Genomic DNA, 20,506 nt, shown 5'->3' with positions numbered 1-20,506 from the left:
CGCAGAAGTGATTCATAATCAGTTCCCAGTCGTTAATATGATTGCGATATGGACACCTGGCTTGTGAGTAAACAACATTCTCATTGCCCCCCCCCCCCCCCCCCCCCGCCATAACCACTTGAAAAATTATCCCACCGACTGCCACTTTGCTCATCAACAGCAATATACTGTAGCTTGTTGTGGACACGACGAAAGAACTCATAATGCATCTTGATGAAGAGCTAAACATTTGTACAAGTTTTACAATTTCTGTTCATTTTCTAATCTTGCTGTGGAGGGAGCCATAATCGTATCTAAACTTAATAGGCCTCATTGTTTCTGATTCGTCATGTCTGCTTATTGAATGTGATAGCAAGATACTCAAAAACAATTCATTTCTGTTTTTTTGTTTTGTTTTTTTGTTTTGTTTATAGCCTGTTGTCAATGGCCATTACTGTATCAAATCATCTTTAATTAGTGGCGAAGGCATTATAACGCTGTAAACAAGAGATATAATCAGCGCAGATTTGCTTAGCACAATCGTCCAATGGTGCATTTCTTAACCCTGCAAAAATCAAACCATAAAAGTCATCGCAAATAAAGATTTAATTGCAGAAACCGCCAATCAACATGCACTTTTGGGGAGCAGCTACCATCATCTTCACTTAAGCCAATCAGGGTGCAAACCGCCCTCGAAACCATTTGAAACAAAGAAACGGATTTATCCAGAGATCTTCGCCTCGCTGGAAGCCAAACCTGACATGATTCTCGCTGACGTCCCTCCCGTTGTAGTCTCGAGGCGCTCTGGTCCAGCCTGGTGCTGCACCCCACGGCCTTTCTGATACCCAAATATTACCTCGCTGTTTTAACAGTGGGAGTAACAGCATGAGATGTGAACCCGGAAGACAATGTTCGCCTGGCATAAGTGCAGTAATGCCACAAAGTTTTTGGGAAAGGAAGTGTGGGCAGTACATATACAGTCTAATCGAAAGCTAAGTTTTAAATCAGAATTCAAGAATACAGCGAGCCCTCGAGTTATGAACAAGTTCTGTTCCTATGATGTAAGTCGAAATTCACGTTACAATACTTAGTACAGTAATTTAAAAGAAAAAAACAACAACAAAACAACATTTGCAGCACCCGTAAGTTGCCGGAACCAATATTTCGTCTTTCATTGAAAAATGGACGGCAAAGTGGAGCTCATGCCTCCAGATGTGACAAAAGTGGCCTCAAAGAGGCTCAATAAGACATCTGCATAAGAATGGACAGAAATACCATGGACCACAAAGGCAGCATCTGCCAGATACAATGACATCAACAGAGGATCCAGGATTGAACCCTGCGGAACACCATATGAAAGTGGGGCAGTGCCAAACACAAAATAAGCCAAATATGATCGAAACCACTCAAAAGGTGCTACCACTAGTGCCCACCTGGTTCTGCAAATGAGCCAACAGAATACAGTGCAGTTAGATTCAATAAAACAAGCCACACATAGTGACAAAACTCGTAAGAGTTCTGTCGACATTTCAGTGGAAGAGAAAGAGACAATGTCATAAAACAAACGCACCCCATGAAACTTTCAGATAGGTCAGAGCAAAATTACTAGTTTTCTTCACTAAAAGCGCCAAACTGTCACGATGAATTGAAGTTGGACTCATTTCAAACGTGCTGTCTGTACAAACTGTTTGTGGCAGCTTCACCTCGCCCGGCGTCAGACGCAGGGGGACTTTACAGATAAGCAACCAATAATATTTAAGCAGTGGGTGAGGTAATGCAAAATTCAGCCTTCTCACTTCACGCTGTGCTGTGCCTCAACCAAAGGCAGGCGCGCATATAAATAAATAAGTTGGCAGGAGATGTGCTCTTGAAGAAGCATTAGCAGGCTGACGGCTTAAGCTTAGGGAGAGAGGAATGAGGGACAAATTTAGCAGCAGATCTTAGAATAACTAGGTGGGGATAAAGCTTATAAAAAGTGCAAATGGCTGCACTTCTGGACAGCGTGCTTAAGGATGACAGGGATGAAATGCTGACTTTAATATTTCAGTTTAACGGGGGAAAAAAATAATCATTAATATATGCACTCGGAAATTCTCAGACGGCAACATATTCATGGCTACTTTTTTTTTTTTTTTTTTTTTGTCATTGTTATTTTGGACGAAATGTATCTTCTTTATTTATTTGACTCATTTCCAGTAGTGGGGCCAAAGGTGATATTTTTGCACCCGAGCCTAAATCCCTCGTAGCGCTCCTGCGACTCGCCAACTCGTCGAACGTCCTTCACGTGTCACGGTTTTAACAAAGAAAGGAGTCAAATCGACACACGCGGCGCTGGTCTCCCGCCCGTCCGCCCGTCCTCCGTTCGGCAGCTGATAAGCGGGATTGGACTCTCGGCTTCAGTGACTGGGACATCTGGTCCTCCCTGCAGACATACGCCCCCTTTCCACACTGGGCCGTCATCATCTTCAAGCATTCAAACAGAAACGTGGCTCCTCGTCTCTCCTCCAAGTCCTCAACTCGAGTCAATACACCGCTGCTCCTGCAGCTATTACCGATATGCTCCGGCCAAGTGAAAAACTTCTATCTTCTGCTTATCAGCACAACAGCTATCGTCCGGGAAGAAGTTCCCATTATGGCACACCACCTCTCTATTTTCCGCAACAATGATACAGAAGTTGTCTCGCTGCATTTGAGCTCTTCGGACAGGAAGTTGGAGTATTTAGTTGGAGACATATTGACACAGAACAGTTAATTGTTCATTATTTAAAACCTGAATAAACAAAAAACTGACAGGTTTATGACTAAAAGATGCTTTTCCACAATTTCTCCCTCACACGAACAAATTGTGCGCATGCACACACTAAACAAATGAAGTGTGGGTGTTCCTGTGCTTGAAGAATAAGTGGAGCCGTCGGAAATTGATTAACCTTCTAAAACAAATGTAGTCTGTGACTAATGGGCCCGTGTTGCACTTTGAGATCATTTGTAAAACAAAATGCAAAATGGGTTTAATGAAAACAACCATCGTGATGTGATATGGATTGTAAAGTGAATCTCATATCAGTTTTTTTCCCCCCTGAAACAGAAATATATTCTATATTATTAAGTGCTGTCAAAGTTAAAGCGTTAACTAATGACTTAATCACAAATAATTACTGCATTAATGTAGAGAGAGAGAGAGAGAGAGAGAGAGAAAAAGAAAAACGAGAAAGAAAAAGAGAGCGAAGAGAAAAAGAGAGAGAAGAGAAAGAGAAAGAAAAGGAAAGAAAAAGAGAAAAAGAGAAAGAAAAGAGAAAGAGAAAAGGAGAAAAAAGAAAAAGAGAAAGAAAACGAGAAAGAAAAAGGGAGCAAAAGGAAAAAGAGAAAGGAAAAGAGAGAAGAGAAAAGAGAGAAAAAGAGAAAGAAAAATAGAGAGGAGAAAGAGAGAGAGAAAAAGAGAAAAAAGGAGAAAGAAAAAGAGAAAGAAAGAAAAAGAAAAAGAGAAAGAAAAAGAAAGAGAAGGCGAGAAAAAGAGAGCGAGAGAAAAAGAGAAAAGAGTGAGAAAGAGAGAGCGCAAGAAAAAAGCGAGAGAAAAAGAGAGCGAGAGAAAAAGAGTGAGAGAGAGAAAGCGCAAGAAAAAAGCGAGAGAGAGCGATAGAGAAAGAGCGAAAGAAAAAGAGAAAAAGAGAGATAAAGAGAGAGATAAAGAGAGAGGGAAAGAGAGAAAAGGGAGAAAGAGAGAAAGAGCGAGAGATGCGGACAACTCAACTCAAGTTTATTTGTGATCTGAAAAGTTTTGTCTAATATATGCCACGGGCCGCCGAAAAACGGATGTCGGGCCGCAAGTGGCCCCTGGGCCACGGTTTGGCCACCTGTGCATTAAAACAATCCAAAAAGTTCCTCAGTTAAATGTAGCAAATTAACCGCAGCTCGTTCACTCCCCCACCTCACGTGCCGACGAATCAAAACGAACGCCGGCCCTCTTTTTCAAGACTACGACAGCGGAACTTGCTCTCCTTCGACTTCCCATAAACACGTGGGCCCCCTGGGGTGGCTAATTTTGAATGTAATAATCTATTTAATCACAAGTTAACATTATTGATCCCCGTGTTAAAAGCTATTTACGTGAGGGCCCGCGGGCTGGTCGAGCGACCGGCGCGCTCCCCTCTGTGTCATTAATTTCCCATTTCAGCTCGCCTGAGGCCTGCAGCCTGCCGAGGAGATAACAAATTAAATGTGCGCCGAGGATCATTTATGCCCGAGCTGGAGAGGACACGGTAACTCCTCACTCAGGTCATCGCAAACACGTTTGCGTGGACGACACTGGAACACAATCACACCGTTTGCACATGCCCAACGTGCGTTGTGTAGCTGACATAAGAATGTTTGAAACATTTGAATATAACAGACTTTCCCACAGGTCATGCAAGGCCATCATTGTTTTTCCAAAGGAAAAACAAATCTGCATGCTGGATTTAATGTCATGTATGTTAGTATAGGAAATGTTTTTTTTTTTTTGTTTTTTTTTTTTTTTTTAATGAGCAAGTGTTTTCTGTAATGTTTGTTCTATAGTTTGCATGTGGGCTGCATAAAATTTTGTGCCAACACTGATTACAGATTTTTTTTTCCCTTAAAAAAAATAAAAATAAATAAAGTTGTGCAAACTAGGGTTTTTATAGTTTTGGAATATTTCATTTTAGTTCGTTTTGATTACGTTTTGAGTATTGTGGTTTTTTTTTAATTTAGTTTGGGTGGTTCTGTTAGTTATTTTATTTAATAAATGCTTCGTTTTAGTTAGTTTTAGTATTGGTTTTAGTTTTTATTTTATTGTGTATTACTTGTGTGCAATATATAAAAAAAAAAAAAAAGATGACGTCACTTCTGTGTGGCACTTTCAAATATCCTTTTTTTTCTGGTTAATATCAAAATAAATCTACTTAAAATCACATTTAAAATCATCCCCAAAGGCTCATGCATTAAATTACCAAAGATTTTTGCTATAATTCTAGTTTTGTAAACATAAAATGTAGTTTAGGTTAGTTTTCGTTTAAAAATTATTTTTGTTTTTATTTTATATCATTAACACAAATATTTTTTTAATTTTAGTTTTTTTGCATTAGTTTTAGTGAACTAAAATAAACTTGGTGCAAAGAGAACTTTTGAAGACAACGTCTAAAATAAATACTTAGTTACATTACTTTATGCTACTTGGATTACGTTACTAACTACATTGTAATCATTAATACAAAAAAATGCTCTATAAAATAGATAGCACATATCTAAAGAGAGAAAAAAAAAACAGTCTTGAATGTCGTCACTATTGATTATGCAACGGTTTATATTGATAACAAAATCATTTCTAATAGATTATAACATTCAAAATCTCTCATCTGAAAGCCTTCCCAATCATAAAATTGATTTCTTGAATGCAGGATTTGCCATCCGGAAGCCCGAGAGCCTCTTAGCTCATTGTGACGCCTCACTATTTTATTCTGGGATTTTTATTTTATTTTTTTATTTTTTTACGGGCTCTCCCGTGTCACTGCATCAAAGGAGTCGTGTCTGCACATGAATCTAACCATGCGAACCTTCAACCCCATTATTCAAGTGAAGCTATTTGTATCCTCTCAGTGCCTCTCGCACCATTACCCTCCATGGGCAGTATAGTCCTTTGGTCCTCCTTTTCAGCCCTACTTTGTTCCTGGAAAAGGCGCTTTGGCCAACATGTTTTTACAGATTCTTGCATGTTAATGTTTCCCCATTTACTAGGGATGTCACGAAAAGCGTGATATCGTGATATTAAAAGTGCCACAATATCGTCGTTATGTTCACAATATTTAAAAGGAACACATCTGTTAGCAAAGTCAGGTTGATTTTCATTTGTGCAGATCTAGCACCCTCTAGTGGCTATATTATTCGTGCAATTTAATTTTCATTAGGGATGTTTTGGCCTTCTATGTTTAAAATCTATGCTAATTGTCAGATGAAGTGGAACCTAATTTGCTTGTGAAGCGACCAATGTGTGCTTGCATTAGCAAATAAGTGCCTCAATATTGTTATTAGAGATTGTAGGTGGTTTATATGCATTGCTGTTATGTACAAAAGCATAATATTGTGGGGTTTTTACAATATTGTGATCTTTTTTAAATATCGCCAACGCCCTACAATATCGTGATAATTATCGTATCATGACCTTCATATCGTGATATCATATCGTGATGTTTGGATATAATTACATCCCTAGGCATGACTCTAGAGAATGTTTGACCCTTTTATAAAAAAATAAAAATAAAAAATGTGAGAAGAAAACTCAGTGGATGTTACAAAGTGATTAAAAAGTGATTTTAGTTTGAGCTCTTTTTTTTTTTTTACAATATTGTTTTATTTTTTAAATATCGCCACAATATCGGGATAATTAGCGTATCGTGACCTTCATATCGTGATAATATCGTATCGTGATGTTTGGATATCGTTACATCCCTATTTGTTTTTTCTGTATCTACTCACTCGCGCATGGCCGATCTCTCAAGTCGACTCCGCGGAGGCTGGATATGAGAAACCAAGGATAATTGGAAATTGATTTTTATCTTCCCCTATCCATTTGAATATGATTAACAGTGAGCCTGACGCATGCACGTCAAATTAATAATGACGCGCGGTGGGGAAAAAAAAAAAAAAGACGATGGGATTGACAAGATAAATACAGATAACGGTTCATAATGCTCCCAATGCAGGTCGCGTGCCCCGATAACAAATGAAGCGCTCGCATGCGAATGATAATCAGGAGTCGGTAATGAGGCAGGTAAATGAATGAAAGTGCAGTTTGACATCACCTCGAGCCGCAAAAAATTAACCGTGCTCCTTGTCTCCCGGTTAATCTTTTTTTCCTGGAGCTTGATAGGAACCCGGAGGTCATTTGCAGCGGCGCAACCCCCTACGCCATTGCCGCGCCACCGTTTCCTGAAATCAGAAATGAAGTGGCGGCTAATGAAAACGAATATCGCATTTGTATGTCATTAGTAGGGAGTTACGTAGTGTGTGTGTGTGTGGGGGGGGGGTCAAGAGTGTGAGCGTAGTTCAACAGCCATTATGCAGAGGTTAACGTCTGGGCTCAACGCCGCTTCTCACATTACGTTGATTCACTGAGCTGTTGAACCATTACCGCTCACTCCCCGACTCATTCCAACGAAAACCATTTGCTAACTTTTTTTTTTTTTCCTCCCTCCATTAGACGAAAGTTGTTAAACGGTGTTTATGGATTTATTTGGTTGGTTCTCAACAGCATGGCATAACACAGAAACTATGTGTGTATAATTCAACAAGTTTTTTTTTCTTTTTTTTTCCGATAAAATACTGATTCCATCCATTCTGTACACCACAACCTCACTGTTTTATTGCCCTCTTATTGGACAGGCCATGTAAACATTCACAGTTCAGAGTGAAGTAATCAGGTTGGTTTGCACTCCTGGCCTGCTTTTTATACGAAAAACGATTCAATACGCTTCTCGATAACTGTTCTAGGACGATGAGCTTTGAAAAGTAGAACGATTCGATTTGATATGGTCCGGCTCAGTTCGAAAGGGTATGATGCAATGACTTACATACAAATGCGACATTTCCTTCCAAGGTATGATACGTATCTCGATATTCTTCAAAGTGGAACGATTCAATTTAGTTTGGCTTCATGCACTTGAATCTTTTAAATGACAAAACTTTTGGATTCAAAACATTTTTTGTTGCACCCATAATAAATAATACATCTTTAATGACCAATCCTGACTTTGAAGGCCTGTACTGGTGGAAATCCAGTCGCAACCAGCAGACACATTCGCGTCAAAATGTAGCGTTAATAAAATTTTACAATTCAGAAATGCATATATTTATGACGATTGAGGTCAAGTTTTATTCCACAATTTCAAATATGCAGAATTTCACAAGTTACTTCATGTTAAATATTAGATAGCTTTTAATATGGAAAAAAAAAAAAAATCAGAGCTGGCACAACATCTTACAAATGCAATTATGCCATCTAGTGGCAGAAATATGACCAACGAAAATCAATATCACACTCGTTTTCTACAGTACAGTACATCTTTTTAATTTTAACTCAATTTTATGAATTATAAAATTACTGTATCAATGACTAAAAGATGAAGGCATATTTCCATGTAACATTTTTTTCTACTTCTACTTTTCTACTTATGTTGAGTATGCAACTTAGAAGAAAAATTATACATTTAGAACAGAAATAAAATTTGCAATTAATTGTGAGTTAAATATTGAAGTCCTGCGATTAAAATAATAATAAAATAATAATAATAATAATAATAATAATAATAATAATAATAATCACCACCTAGCACCACTTGTAACAGATATTTACCGGAGTAAAATTTTGGAATTAATTCAGTAAATTCTTAATTAAGTTTGCTCGGAGATGATACGTCAAAGATGTACAACTAATGTGCTATTTGAATTTGACTTTGAAAAGTGTGCAAATTACTTTTTGCGACATGTGTCAGGCAAGTAAAACAAAGTAAAACTTCCAGTAAAAATTCAAATAGTCCATGTCTGGCCATTTTCGCGGCTCATCGTCGTGACAGGAAATTAATAGTAAGTAGATTTATTTTTATCCCCCCCCCACGGTTGACCTTTGTAACAATACAAAAATAAAATAGTTTTCACGGCACGGTGACAAAAGTCACAAACATCTTCTACTGATTGAGATTCTCTTGTTTAGATGTCGGTCAGAGGAGGCAAATGACTTATTAAAAAATTGTACAAAATTGAAAACCATTGCTAATCTCTTTGGTGAACGGCATATTCCCATGAAGCTACCTTGCAAGGTGAGCAAAGCGCAGCCGCTGACTCAAAACTATAAGTTTTTGATGGCCCGAGCTCATAAATGGGTTACCTAAAATCCAATATATATTGGAGGAGCAATCGTGAAGGGAAAGGCGCACGAGACTGTATCATCTTGATCTATAACCCGATCTCAAAGCCGGCACCCATTTATTGTCGATTTGGTCCAAAAGATGGGCCTGTCAGTTGGGTGGGAGTCTTGCCGCTGTTTATTTTCCAATCAATACTCAATTACTATAAGGAAGATCCGCTCCCTTGCTCATTTTCAAGATGAAATTATGGACTGCAGAAATAACGCTTAGTTAAGGCCAAACCGGTGGCAAAGACGCACAACCAAGCAGCATAAACATGCTGAGATTAAAAACTGTAATAAAAAATACATAAATTTCAATGCCATCTCCTACCTAATCCATTAGTCTATTAATCATCTTGTGTGACGAGAGATGATCAGAGAAAACAATTTACGCCAAAAGGGCCTTTTTGATTTTAAACTCATCGACTGCAGCAACTAACAACCCATAAATGCTTGTATTTAATGCACTTCCCCTTTTGTTATTGAACAGAATGGAGAGGCAACAAGAGGCTGTTCATAATTCATGTCATTGATTTGCTAAATGCCAGACATTTACTATAGGACAGAGTGCCGTCGATAGCGTTGGCAGGGTGTGTGTGTAAATTACTCCATTATGGGGCAGTTTGGGGTATTTATCGCCGAGAAAAATTGATGCTGGATGACACAAATGGGCATGGATCGTGCGGCTGCGAGTCAAATGCCGGCCTTGTTAGGAAAGACGGAGAAAAAACAAGCTTCCTCAACAGCTCAACATTTTTTTTTTTTTTTATTTTTTTTTTTTTTTTTTGTGGCCATAAAGACAGACAAGGCATCATTCACGGTAATACATTATGACAGACAGACTTTGCTCTTGTGAAAGTAGGCTAGATATGTCCGAGGGGCACTGACAAGCAGTTCTGTTATAGTTATTGTTAATGTCTACACCAGTTGGACGGGTCAGTCAAAACAGACATGAAACATTGTTGCAACAATGCTGTCTTGAAAAGAGAAAGAACAACAACAACAAAAAATCGCCATGATGACAGACCCGGACGTAAACGGGCCAAAGCAGTTGAAGGAAATCATGACCGATGGACAGAAACTATTTTATCAAGATAGATACAGCCACATGCCACATTTGCAACAACCAAGTCAGATGGAGGCCAGCAAGTCCAAAAATTATAATCCACACAAAAATTATGTTTTCTTGTAATAATTTCAAAGCAATAACATCTCATGTGGTCAGTATTATTTCAGTACAACAGCATATTAGAGCCACATATATTTTCCTTTTTTTTTTTTTTTGACTCACAAATTTACGATAAAGTCACTGATTTGCAAAATTTTAAAGTGGCAAATTTTGAAAAAAACAAAAACAAAAAACAAAACATTTTTACAAAAGAAAAAAAACAAACTCGGATATTTCTGTCATTAAAACTCGCAAATTTGCGAGATGACTGTTCAATGCAAGTTTCTAAGTATACATGTCTGTTTATAAATGTGACTTTGCACAAATATCCAAGTAGCATATGTGTATTTCTCATAAAAATCTGAATTTAGTTTTTTCCTTGGACAACTGAGTTTATTTCTCGTAAATTTGTGTGTTAAATACTGTCAGAAATATTCAAGTTTTTCCTCATAAATCTGTGATTTTTTTTCTCTCAGAATATAAACTTAACTCTTTTACTGCCACACGTTATAAAAAAACAACAACAAAAAACAACAACTTTGATCTGACAAAGGCTTTGATCATTCACAAAAAGTGATACATTGCTTCCATCTGCTGGCCATAGTTAGTGTTTAGTGTTTTTGATTCCACAACCCATTGACCGGGTAGCGCTGCACTTAAATGTTGCAACTGAGAAAAAATAAATAAATAAAAAATGTAGTTGATGTCATTTAACGTTTATGGCGACATACATCGTGATTTTACTGATCGTTATTAAACGTTTTTGGCGGTCAAAGAGTTACGTTTTTTTTTTTTTTTTTTTAAATCACTTAATCAACATAACCAAGTTGCATCTGTCAGAAACGCAGAAATTAATCACTTCGAGTTGAATTGCCAAACTTTGAAGAGAACTATGCACAAAAATTTTTTAAACCCCCCCCCCAAAAAAACTACCTTCAAACCTGCTACGTCTGCAATGACTCATGGAGGCAACCGAACAAAAGTTCATAATAATGTAATTAAAACAGGAAATAGTTTGGGAGTGATCACACTTCAAAGTGTCCATCAATCAAAGATACAAGATGTGCTCTTCCCCCCCCCCACATTCCTTGTATTTCAGGATGGTTTTTGCTTAATACCCCGTTGAATATGACACTCCAAACCACAATCAGTAGGTTATTGTGTGGGCTTCCCTTCTCTATTCACCACATTGTGGACTGGAGGGCTCTTTTTCACGACTGGGGAGCGGCAAAAAAAAAAAAAAAAAAAGACGCAATGCTATTTTTACAGTGTGTGACTGGATAAGAACGTTTTTTTTTTTTTTCCCAAGTGTTTGCTGATGAGGCAAGCACAGCTGAACATATGGTTGACACTGCTGCCTTACAATCGAGAGGTTCTGGATTCAAATCTCTTCTCGGGGTTTTCGTGTGTGTGGAGTTACGTTGAGGAAGTAACTTAGTTATTTTACTAATTAGTTGCTTTAAAAAGTAACTAATTAGATTAAAAATTACTTTAATAGTTACATTCAGCAGATAATGGCCACCCTGATTAACAAAAATAACACCCGGTTTTGTCACTTAAGTTTTTTTTCTATTAAAAATAAAAACAGCAAACTTTTTGACTTGTAATTATTTTCATTTATGATTTTTTTTTTTTTTTTTTAAGTATTTTCAGGATTTCACTTAACGTAAAGTTGCTCCTTTTTTAATAGTCTTTCCAAACTTCACTTAGAATATATTTTAATAATTTCTAAAAGTCTTTTATACTCAACTATTAATGTTGACAAAAGTCAACATTTATAATATAGTTTGTTTATAACAATTATATTTAAGCACCTCTATCATGTACAAATACAATGTTCTCAAGGCCAAAGTCTTGTATGACACACATTATGGTATCCATTAACTATGTCAAGTGAATGCTGTATTGTTTTGAGTTTGTTTTCAAATGTGGCATCCATGGAGTCATTACTAACCAACTTGTGGCATCACATCAAATCATCCGAAATGTTTGTGCTAAAATATCAGCAAATCAACAATGAAGGACTTTCCGAAACTGCAATCAGCGTCTCATTAGCTGCTCTAACGGCTAATTTAGGCTGCCATCAATGACAAATGTAATTAGCGTTCTAAAACGACAAAAATGGTGACAGCTATGTGGTAAATAAAGCCTTCAGACATCGAAGCTTTAGTCCAGGGGTGTCCAAACTTTTTCATTTGAGGGCCACATCCAGAAAATCAGAAGGACGCAAGGGCCACATCATGTTATGAAGAGAAATTATGTTTAGTCGTAAAAATTGTACAAATAATTTATTTGTGCTTTTGCATATTTAGAAAAATGCTACAGTATATAAACCAATTTATTTGTAATATGGCAGTCGGGTTATTATAGTTTTGGAATTTCTCATTTTAGTTTTTATTTCGTTTTGAGTTTAGATTTTTTAAATTTAGTTAGTTTTAATTAGTTTTCAAGGTGGTTAGTTTTGTATTAGTTTTAGTTCTTTAATAAATTATTAGTTTTAGTTTAGTTTCAGTATTAGTTTTAGGTTTTTTTTTATGTGTATTGTGCGTAATATTTAAAAAACACCCTGGGCATGACGTCATTATTCCAATTTATATCAAAATAAATTACTAAAAATCACATTTAAAATCATCCCCAAAGGCTCATGCATTAAATTAATTACCAAAGACTAAAACGAAGGACATTTTTGCTATAATTATAGTTACTTTTATTTTAGTTAGTTTTGTAAACATAAATGTAGTTTCAGTTAGTTTTCTTTTTTTTAAAAGCAACTTCGTTTTTTATTTATTTTAACAAAATTGTTTTTTGAATTTTAGTTTTTTCGTTTTAGTTAACTAAAATAACTTTTAATAGCACCTGCGTTTTTCGATTTCCTCCCTTCTTACTTTGACCATCTCCAAACATTTTTGTTTTTATTTTATTTGAACCGAGTCAAATGCCATTTTTAGCATATGTTGCAGGCCACAAAAAAATGGACGGCGGGCCGCAGATGGCCCCCGGTCCGTAGTTTGGATACCACTGCTTTAGTCCATATGTAATGGTTGTATATCTGGAATATTATCTAAGCTGTGAATAGAATCAGTTGAAGTACTTTGAGATTAAAAATAAAACACCATTTTATAAGCAACCGGATAAATATATGTACAATGTCTAATTGTGTCCAAAACATCTACTTTTCAGATCTTGACATGTTCATCCATCAGGTCCTGGCACCCTGCCGACCCATTCTTACCTTGGCATCCAGAATGAGGTTTCAGCGATCCTCGCCGTGGGCCCTGTCAACTCTGGTGACCAGAAAGTCGTCTTTTCGCCGTTTTCTCCACCAAGGCCTGGTGAAAGAATGTCCTTGTTAGAGGCAAAAACAAAACAAAACAGAGACATGTCTCACATTCACATGAAATAATAATAATAATAATAATAATAATAATAATAATAATAATAATAAAAAACACACCGAGTCTAAAATCTTGCCGAGTCCATATGCAGTGTTAAAAAGCTCAGAGTTTCATCCGCCATACAATTTGCTCATTTAATTGATTTTCATAATGCTTTAACATCTCCCAAACTTTAATTGAGATTCTTAATTGCGCTCATAATTGCAGCTCATTAATTACTCGGCAGAGTACAGAATTAGGCAGAGATCAGCCAATACTGATAAGACACAATTATGTCTCCTGAAGCAAGTTTTTTTTTTTATTTTTTTAAATCAAGATTCTAATATTCAAACGCAGCCCAGTACACTGTCATAATGAAGCAACTTCCTCTTTTTTTTTTTTGTCCACCTTTCAAACACGCTTCATAGTGTCAGTATGTGTTTACTTGAATTGTAATGAGGTGCGGTTATTCCCTCAACTGGACTTTTGAAGACTAACATTTAGCGACTTATTTGAAGAAGATGAATCGCAAAAGGGAATGAAAGATGCCTTTGAAGGAAGCAATGCCAAATTCCAATCAAACATTTGCGAAGGTTAATGAATAACATTAGCCCGGCGCCAATAAATCTAGACTGGTACTCGCGTAAGATGCATAATTTAGATAAGGACTCAATCAAGAGCTGCACTACATACCGGGAACACAATGACGTGCGTAGAAGAAAAGTAACTGATGAATTGATGGGGCTGCAATTTAGAAAAAAAAAAAAAGTTTAACAAGGAGTTGCTATGGTTCTAAATACATATTTAGAGACATTTTTTTTGGGAGCTTTATGAGTCAGATTTCATACCCAAGACTCCGCAGTGATTTAAACTCTCTCACAGGAAGTGATGTAGTTGTTCATCTATTTGTATCTCTTTAGCTAATGGCTCATCAATTGCCAGTGTCCTTTTTTGACACATCGAAGTTCTAATGTAGGCATTTTCTATACTCCATTAGCCCTTTCAAATGATCATCTGACTACTTAATTACATGATAGTTGAATTATAGCCTCATTGAGGTCCGCGACCTTGAAGAGGAAGTCGCCATGTGACAAATGGCAGTGTTGAAGCAGCCAACGGCCGAGACAGAATGACGCATTGTTTTTGGGCGGCTGTTCACGCTAGCTGCTCACTTTGAGGATGTTGAATGCAAAGTTGTGGGAACAACAGTTTCTATAAATGCCAGAACGCTTCATTGGCCACTTTCAGAAAAATTGAAGGATGCGGGGCCAACTGGCATTTTTTTTTTTTTTTAAATCAGTTTATTAAACATGTTAAAACGAATTTACTGGCTAATGCTCACACTCTCACAATTATATTAATTAAAATAAAATCCCCCAATTATATTTTTTTGATAATATGTTCTATGCCGCCGCACTATAGTCTGGTATTCTGGTTCATATTGTGTTACTGGAATACGAGTTAAGCAGCAAAATCCAGCAGTATTTATTTTTATATTGACGCTACATTGACGTCGTCTTCATTCGACAGTGAGTGGCAAAATGGCCGCCCCGCTGAGAGGGATAAAAAATGGCTGGATTTGGCTTCTTAACTCATCTTGAATGACATGTGTTTCATGTGACCAGTGAGCTCACATATAAGATATTATTGTCAAGAAACGTTTAAGGTTGACTTTCACTTGAACAAAAACCCCCAATTAATAGGTTTGAAAGAAACTTACCAAACACTAGGAAGAACAAGACCTGACTAGAACCGGAGGGTGCAAACAAACACGCGGGAAACGCGACGCGACGTGACGTGACAAGGACGGTGAACCCAACGGCGGAACGAAAAGCAGGGAACTCAATACAAACAAACGTGACAAACGAGAGACACCTGGAAAGACACAGGTGGCCCAGGCAGCTGATTGGATAGCACAAGGCACTGGCTTGACAAGCCTGGGTGGGACGTGACAACACTGGCATTGGGGACATGTAAAATAAATAAATATAAATAAATAAAATAAAATAAAATAAAATAAAATAAAATAAAATAAAATAAAATAAAATAAAATAAAATAAAATAAAATAAAATAAAATAAAATAAAATAAATAAATAAATATAATAAACAAACAAATAAACATGCAAAAACGTAACCAAAACAACAAAAACAGAGATCATGACAAGTACAACTGATGCTTTTGATAATGAATTCCCCCCCCCCACCCAAAAAAAAAACAACCCAATATAACATTTTCTTCCCTTAAAATTGCATGAAATTAATTACAATGGTAGACACAAGGGACTAGGTTGAAGAGCACAGATGAAAATCAAATAACTAGAGCTGTCAAACAATTTACATTTTTTTTTTAATCAGATTTATCACATCTTAGAATTTTGATTAATCATGATTACTCACTGACTTAAAAAGGCTTCCCCCCACCCCAACATATTTTGCCTGCTAAATTTGAAGCGCACCTGTTATGTGTTAATTTTTTTCGACATTTAATGTTATGACGACATCTTCAAAAATTTTGATCCGCTGCACACGCTCATCCTGCTTTTTCTAATCAATGAATTATTTACATAATTTAAAATGGGGGGGGAAAAAAAGACCTACGGCATATGTAAACATTTATTAAATGCTTTACTTTAATGCATGTAGTTATTTTTATTGCTCAAACTCCAACAGCTACCTTGAATGTAACCATCCACTGTCGGCTTAAAAAGAATCAGCTGCGGTCAAAATTAATACAATGATTAATGCGATATTTTTTTGTGACTAATTAATTAATTAACGCTTTAACTTTGACAGCACTACAAATAACTTAACTCGAGTAAAGACGCGCCACACGAAAACAATCTAAACAAAAACACAGATCACAACAGATCACTCGTGTCTGCTTCTGCTATGTCCTTGAAGTTTTTTAAAAAAATAAAGTTTCATGGTTATACAAAAGACGAGTTGAGACTTATTAAATCTATTTTTCTTGTTTTTACACCAAACTTCGAGCTTACCTTGCCTATTGTGCATATTTTCTGCATTTGGGTCCATCTTAAGTCTTACAGGGCCATACTTACATCATAAAAAACAATATACACAGAATATAAATTCTGGCCGACGTGCTGAAAACTTACCCACCGTGTTGCACAAAATGATAATAGCACATTTGACTTATAAGCCCCTTTAAACACAACCAAGGACACTTTACAAGCAGTTAAAAAGATAAAATATGGAGTACACAAAGACACAACTGCTTTTTCCAAATTATGCTAAAGTATATTATAATAAAACTTGTATTTCCTATTCTGAAGCCCTTTAAAATACATGAATCAACCATGATCAAAGGCTTGAGGGTTTTGTAGTCCTGGTTTAACCTGACTTGATGGAGTTCCTGCCCCATCTCGGAGGTGCTACTATCATTCTTGATGTTCAACACTAGCACCGAATCGCTCCGCCAAGCAAAATCCCCTGAGATAGGTCTTTTTTTTTTTTTTTTTTTCCATAGCCAACATGTGAAATATTGCTTTGCTCTGTGTTCACTCAAGCGAGCAAATAATCATTGCCTCTCTCTCTCGCTGTAAGGTTGACAGATGGCTATCCATACTGTGAGAAAAACAATGGCTTGGATGGCACAATGAACAAGCAGGTCAGCCTGTTTTTTTTGTTTTTTTTTAATCCACTTTGCCTTCCTAAAACTGCCTCCAAGGTAACAACCAGCCGGTTGGCTGCATTTGGTTTCATTCCAGTAAAGATATATAAAAAATTTTGAGCTACCCTTAAAAGTTTTATCCTTCAGAATCCTCATGCATACCTGGCTCTGAATTTTGAAAGCTGAAACTGAATTTGCATGTTTGCTTGTGCAGCACAATCCGATCAATATAAAAGGACAGGTGTCGGGAAAACGGGAGCAGTTTTGTTCAGCTGGAGGTAATCGAGTTCTCTCGCGTCGTTTTAAGAACAGTGCCCGACAATCACTGGCTGAGTGTCAACCGTATGAATAGTGTCAGATGAATCACTTTAATGCTAATTACATGGTGGCAGAAATACATGAGACAAGCCTTTCATGCTGGGGAATGAAGGAAAGAAGCATGTGGTAAATACTGTACTTGAAGTCTTTTTTTTTGTTTTGTTTTTTTTTTTACGGTTCAATCAAAATTTGTTTCTAAAGCACATTTTAAAATAACAGGGTTGACCAAAATGGTGGATATTTAATAACAACACAAAGCAAATAAAACACAAAACAGCTCATGGTAAGCACTTACACAAATTGTTTTATGCCCCGTTTCCTCAAACAAATCTGGTACAGACAAAACCGTCTCAAGACATGAGTGTCCAAAAGCAGACGCCGACGACGTTTAACGGCTGTAATACGTATGCCAAGTCTGGAGGGGCGCTGTAGCGCTGCCATAGGGAGTTAAGGGAAAGCGTAGAAGAAGAATCAGCGAAGAAGATGAACCGCTGAACTGAACAGCCGGTTTTGAAGCCGCGAAGCTGCCATACTACTCCTCTCAAGAAACGCTTCTCGACATACGATCGTATACATTTACAGTATCGAAATTAGAGAACATTTGAGATGGTAGTTTAAACAATAGTCTGCTCGCGAGATGGGAGGAGTAAAATGGCTGCCTTGTCGCTTCAACGGCTTGTACGGGGCGTGTAGGTGCTATCGGCTATCCAGTAATACTTATGTATTTGTATTAATATTTCAGTTAGCTGAAACTAATTTAAAAAAAAAACTAAAATTCAACAATTTCGTTAATGAAATAAAATAACGAAAATGCTTTTTTAAAAAACGAAACTACATTTTATGTTTACAAAACTAACAAACTATAATTATAGCAAAAATGTCATTAGTTTTAGTCTTTTTGTAATTAATTTAATGCATGAGCCTTTAGGGATGATGTTAAATGTGATTTTAGGTAGATTTATTTTGATATTAAATGCGATAAGGACGTTTGAAAGTGTGTCACAAAGAAGTGACGTCATCTAGCAGCAGCCAATAAAAATGCACCTTCAGATGACGTCGCTTCCATGGTGTTTTTTTAAATATTGCGGACAAGTAATACACATTTAAAAACTAAAACCGAAACATTTATTAAATAACTAAAACTAATAAAAACGAACCGAACCATCCAGATAACTAATTAAAAGTAACTACATTTAAAAAACAAAATCAAAACTAACTAAAATGAAAAATTCCAAAACTACAATAACCAATTGTGATCCAATGCCAACTCATCATGAACTCTTTGACTGCCAAACGTTATCAAAAAAAAAAAAAAAAAAAAAAAAAAAAAAAAAAAAATCTTTCAAAGCAAACAGAATATTGTGCGGTATGACGACATAAATATGTTTCTACCTTATTCCGTTCTTGAGTAATCGCCATTTGAAATGAGGTCATTTGAGTGACAAGCGAAAATACAAAAATGTTAAGGAAAAAAAACAAGCTTTTTGTGAAAAAGATACATTTTTTTGCACAACAGTGACTTTGAATTATTATTTTTTGTTTAGTCACAAGGCAGTGCTGCACAAGACGTTGCGCTGCCCATTGAGAGAGAGAGAAAAAAAAAACTTAATCAAAATAAATTAACGTTTTTGGCGGCATTCATTAGGATTTTAGAATATGTCATTAAACGTTTTTGGCTTTCAAAGTGTTAAGCTCCTGCCTTGGAATCGGGAAACATGGAAAACAGGCTGGACCAGAGTTGAGAAACACTGGATTAAATAACCAAAAATTGGCCAGTCAAACAACTGTTACTGCCTTCATATACTGTACAACGTATCATGCCTAGTCTACTCATTAATACTGATTCAACTTGTGTGTTGGGTGACTCGACGTCCCGTTTAACGGACAGCTGAGAATTTGTGCATTTTTGTACTTGTGTGCCAAAAGTCAAAATTAAAAATGAGTTGTAAAAAGAAAACAACGAAAAGTCTGCCGAACTCTGACTTGGCAGAGACGGAGCTGCTTTCTCCCGCAGAATGCTGTCAGCAAAATGGCCGCTGGCTGTAAACGACAAGGTCGGTCTGCATATAGACAGGCTCCCTTCACCTGGTTACCGAGGGCGAGAGGCCGGTCGCTCAACCTTGAAATCACGCGTGCAGTACATTTCGATCCGCTAAAGCTACATGGAATGGAAACGCCATCACAAGGAGAAGGATTTCACTCCAGAAGCAGAAACTTGGAAAGCTGAGGTTTGGAAGTCACAAAGGCTTGAAAATAGCATCTCGAGCTGGGTGCATATTACCACTCTGCTTCAATATCGTTCACACTGGGCAACTCTGTGGGGTGTCCAATAACTCGGCTACGGTTTAGCTGTTGAAGAACCTCCGGTCCTTGGGGATCAAGTCGTTGTTATCCCCCGTCAGAATTGATTAGAGCTCCGTTCCACTAACATGACCAAAGACAGTATCTTGGATCTGTCCACCTGATAATGCCCACCGCTCAAGAAGCGAAGGGTCGGGACGTTAAACCAAGCGGACGCCGTGCTTCCTGGAAGTCTCCAGCTAATGTCAGGAGAAGGCGGTTTTGACGATGAGGAAATGGGTAGGTGACCCAGCGAGGCCACGACGCTTATTGCTTCGACCCTCCCACTTGGCCTTGTCATTGTTTTTCAATTAATCCCGGCCACTTTGCGGCAAACGACACGGACAGATGGCAAGGTCTTTGTCGGGGTTCATGAATGGGGCGAGGTAGATAGTGCTTACTGGTGGGGAAAAGTGAATTTTTGGGGCTAAATGATACACGGCCTCGAGCAGAGCAGCCGAGGCAGATTTCTAAGTGCTGATCTATTCAAAGTGCAAGGAACCAGGAAATAAGGTGGAGGAGTCTCCAGGTCTTGAGGATATTAGCTGGCTATGTCAAGGGAGAGTTGTGCATGATGAAGAGATGTAATTGAAATTTCCTCACAGTAAGTCGATTAGGCTCTAAACTTTTATTACAGTGTACAGCCCTTCAAAATAACAACTTTTAACCTTGTAATTTCTACCACAATAGCTTAAAGAAGGTGTATTTTGATGTTGTGATGTTCTAAGTCATGATGGGATGCCCACCTCTGTCCACTACTGTATAAATATTCTGTAAATTT

At 37.2% G+C, this 20,506-nt stretch overlaps 1 protein-coding gene across 5 annotated transcripts in view; it reads right to left on the bottom strand.

Annotated features, from left to right (window-relative positions):
- adarb2 (adenosine deaminase RNA specific B2 (inactive)) overlaps positions 1-20,506 on the bottom strand; it is a 318,324-nt gene that overhangs the window by 167,414 nt on the left and 130,404 nt on the right. For 3 of the 5 annotated variants that reach the window (XM_077509148.1, XM_077509142.1, XM_077509143.1), the window contains one exon: positions 13,294-13,390. The gene's annotated coding sequence lies outside the window, so the exon portion shown is untranslated. Of the gene's footprint in view, positions 1-13,293; positions 13,407-15,155; positions 15,273-20,506 lie in introns of those variants that run through there. The other 2 variants (XM_077509144.1, XM_077509145.1) reach the window with 2 other exon arrangements.

The sequence above is a fragment of the Festucalex cinctus genome, chromosome 20 (assembly GCF_051991245.1).
Source record: "Festucalex cinctus isolate MCC-2025b chromosome 20, RoL_Fcin_1.0, whole genome shotgun sequence".
Lineage (NCBI taxonomy): Eukaryota > Metazoa > Chordata > Actinopteri > Syngnathiformes > Syngnathidae > Festucalex > Festucalex cinctus.
The sequence above is the reverse complement of the archived record's forward strand: the minus strand, read 5'-3'. Positions and strand labels throughout refer to the sequence as shown.